Source organism: Alexandromys fortis, unplaced genomic scaffold, assembly GCF_014885135.2.
Source record: "Alexandromys fortis isolate MF-2015 unplaced genomic scaffold, M_Fortis_MF-2015_v1.1 scaffold_846, whole genome shotgun sequence".
Lineage (NCBI taxonomy): Eukaryota > Metazoa > Chordata > Mammalia > Rodentia > Cricetidae > Alexandromys > Alexandromys fortis.
This window is the reverse complement of record NW_026069247.1, coordinates 6,711-10,681: the sequence shown is the minus strand read 5'-3', so window position 1 is coordinate 10,681 and position 3,971 is coordinate 6,711. Positions and strand designations below refer to the sequence as shown.

Sequence of the window (3,971 nt, the reverse complement as noted above, 5' to 3'; positions counted from 1 at the left end):
ATGGGCTGGGTCACGTGCAGACCCCCAGAGACCCCACACATTTGAAAGGCCAAGGCCCAAGGCTGCTGCAGCCTGAGGAGTCTGTGTAATCCACACCTTTCAGCCATGTGGAAGTCCTGTGTCCACTGCTGCAGGGGCCACTAGTAGGTACAAGCTGACTCCCGAAGTCATGTGTGATCTTCAGCCCGCAGCCAACAACAGAATGTAGGGCTAGTCCCGAGGACCCAAGCCTGTTTGCACACAGAGCCTGGCTGCGGGTGACTTAGAGGCACGGTGGCCGGCCCCTGAGAGCAGTGCCCACCTTTGTTCCACCTGCAACTGGCCCTTTGGACTGGGGGAGGACAGGACACTAATCCAGGACGTGAGTGACTGCCATGTGTGTGCACGCTGCAGCACGTGACTGTCGTGTGTGTGCACGCTGCAGCACGTGTGTGAAAGTCAGAGGACAACTAGGCATGGGTTCCCTCCTACCATGAGGGTCAGGGGACCAAACTCAAGTCCTCAGGCTTGGCAGCCTTCTCACCAGCCCCTGAGGGACCTTGTTAAGCGCAGGGACAAGAGCAGAGCTGAGGAGCCAGATGGGCCAAGGAATCTTCATTCACCCCTTGCAGCATCTTAGGACAAGCATAGCAGAATGAATGAATGAATGAATGAATGAATGAATGAATGAATGAATGAATGACCTGGGCGGTTTTTAAAGAGTACACACAGAGGGCAGGCAAGATAGCTCAGGGGTTAGCGCTTGCTGTGCCTGCATGGGGACTGAGTCTGGATCCCCAGAACCCGCGTAAAAGCCAGGAGCTGTGCACAGAGACAGTGGGGAGTTCCTGGTGGGCCAACCTTGCCTAGGCAACGAGTTTCAGATTCACGAGAGACCAATCTCACAGATTAAGGTGGAGGCTGTGGAGACGGCTTGGCAGTTGAGAATTGGTTGCTCTTGTCGAAGACCCACGTGATAGCTCACAACCATCTGTGACTCCAGTCCAGGGGACCCTCTTACGACCTAGTCGGCACCAGGCACATGCAGTGCACAAACTTATATACAGGCAGAACACAGGCACACATAAAATAAGTAGTTTTGGTTTTTTTCAAGACAGGGTTTCTCTGTGTAGCCCCGGCTGACCTGAAACTCACTCTGTAGACCAGACAGGCTTTGTGCTCCAAGATCCGCCTGCCTCTACCTCCCAAGTGCTGGGATTGAAGGCATGTGTCTCCACCACATGACCGTAAAATAATTTTTTAAAAACTTAAAGGTAGAGAAGGACTTGAGTAAGGCACCTGCACCTGTCATCTCTGCCCCCCCTGGTGCAGCCACGGGCTCATGCACACACACACACACACACATACACACACACGCCTACACACACACATACACACACATACGCACACACCTACACACACATACACACACACACCTACACACACATGCCTACACACACGCCTACACACACACACACACCTACACACACACCTACATACACATGCCTACACACACGCTACACACACACACCTACACACACCTACACACATGCCTACACACACACCTACACACACACACCTACACATGCCTACACACACGCCTACACACACACACCTACACACGCCTACACACATACCTATACACACACCTACACACACACACACACACACACCATAAAGACACACGCACAAAGCACAAAGGTTTAAAGTTGATCAGCTCACGATTCTGAGAGACCCCTTGACAAGATCAGTGTGTCCCGGGCTGGGTTCCTCTGAGGCTTTGAGGCAGAAACGGTCTCACTTCTGCTCTTTGGTGACCCTAGGCACCCTCAGCATCTCTTGATGTGTGACCTCGTCTCTCTTGTCTGCCTCTGTAGTCACACATTCTTGTGCTCTGTCACTGTATTTTTTTTTTTTCGAGACAGGGTTTCTCTGTAGCTTTGGAACCTGTCCTGGAACTTGCTCTTGTAGACCAGGTTGGTCTCAAATTCACAGAGATCCGCCTGCCTCTGCCTCCCGAGTGCTGGGATTAAAGGTGTGCGCAATCACTGCCTGGCCCCTGTATTTTTTTTTTAAGCCCAGGCTAGTTCTGAATTCACTATGTAGTCAAAGATAACCTCTTCCCTCGGCCCCCCTAGTGCCAGGGTGACAGGTGTGCGGCACTGGGGCCCACGGCTCCTCTTCTACAAGGGCATCGGCCACCACCCTTCTGTGAACCTCAGCTCCACTAATGACGGTTTTACCAATTGCATTTCCATATAAGGTCATGTCCTCAGGGTTCAGAAGAGTGTAGCTTAAGAGGGGATCCAGTCCCCGCCTCAGCCGCCTGTCACAGAAGTGTAGAGGAACAAATGGCAGTCCCTCGGCGTCCAGAGTCTCTGGAGGCCTGGGAGGAGCTGCTGGTCTCTGGCTGGCGACACAACATGGCCCGTACCTTGTCCCTGAACTCGTGGGACACATAGTAGTAGATGAAAGGGTCCACGCAGCTGTTGAGGGTGCTGAGCACCAGGCTGGGCATGTAGGCTCCATAGAGATCGCCCCACGCCTCAGGACTTGGGTTTGAATAGTGCAGTACCAGCAGCACGTTGCTGGGTGTGAAAGAGGCCACTGCTGAGGCCAGCACCAGGGCCGTCAGTCTGAGTGCATGGCCGTAGCGCTGGCCACTGGCCACTGGCCACCAGTGCATGCAGGGTGGCCCCGTAGCACAGGCCCATAACCAGCAATGGCAGAAAGCAGCCCAGCACGGCCAGGCAGGTGAAGGCCGGTCCCCAGTGGGAGGTCTGCTCAGCCAAGGGCAGAGCATCATGGCACAGCATGCGATCAGAGCCGGCCAGCCGGAAGGTCTGCCGCTGCAGAGTGAGAGGCAGGGCCAGGGTGGCTGCGGAGAGCCAGGCCACCAAGCAAAGCCCGGTGGTCAGGCGCCGACCACGCAGCACACGAGCTCGCAGAGGATGCACCGGGGCCAGGTACCGGTCCAGGCTGACTGCGGCCAGCAGCAACACTGAGCTATACATATGGCCATAGAGGGCAGCTGTGGCCATCCGGCAGGCAGCCTCTCCAGAGGGCCAGTGCTGGCCACGCAGGTGGTAGACCAGGCGTGGTGGCAGCACCAGGGCCAGCAGCAGGTCCACAACAGCGAGGTTCATGAGCAGGATGGTAGATGGGCAGGCGGGGCACCCGTGTGGCCAGCACCCACAGCGCCAGTCCATTCAGTGACCACCAGCCCATAGAGAGCAGGCACCAGCCTCATGGGGACCCACCCCAGCAGCAGCGCTTGAGAGCTGGCAGGAAGCTCCAGGGTGTCGCTGTTATTGGCACAGAACTTGCCTGTGAAGCCTCATGGGTGAAGCTGTCCTGGGGACTTCGACTCCTTGATTCCAGCTGTGGGACCCACAGTGCCTTCTGTGGGAGAGAGGGGATGTCAGTCAACCCGTGCCCTGCCCTGCCTTTGGGGACCTTGTGAGTCTCAGGCGCTGTGGGCTGGTGAGTGGAAGGACAAAATCCAGCCCCAAAGGCTCAAGGCTTAGGAACCTAAGGCTGTAAGCCTGCCTAGCTGTGGTGATAGAGGTAGGTCTTTTTTCTATGTGTTGCTTTCATTGGTTAATTAATAAAGAAACTGCTTGGCCTTTAATAGGACAGAAAGTTAGGTAGGTGGAGTAGAAAGAACAGAATGCTGAGAGAAAGAAGCCGAGTCAGGCAGTCGCCATGATTCTCCCACTCCAGACAGATGCAGGTTAAGATCTTTCCTGGTAAGCCACCTCTTGGGCTACACAGATTATTAGAAATGGGTCAGATCAATATGTAAGAGCTAGCCAATAAGAGGCTGGAACTAATGGGTCAGGCAGTGTTTAAAAGAATACAGTTTCCGCTAATTATTTCGAGGCATAAGCTAGCCATGTGGGCAGCCGGGTGCCGGGGATGCAGCCTGCTGTTCTTCAACAGAGTGGCGCTCCAACGTGCTGGACTAAATCCACTTAAAAACCTAAGAGGGC

The 3,971-nt window shown here is 54.8% G+C and overlaps 1 pseudogene; it reads right to left on the bottom strand.

The window, feature by feature from the left end:
• Positions 1 to 856: 856 nt before the first annotated feature.
• On the bottom strand, positions 857 to 3,381 carry LOC126496146 (proteinase-activated receptor 4-like; annotated as a pseudogene).
• Between the last annotated feature and the right edge of the window lie 590 nt (positions 3,382 to 3,971).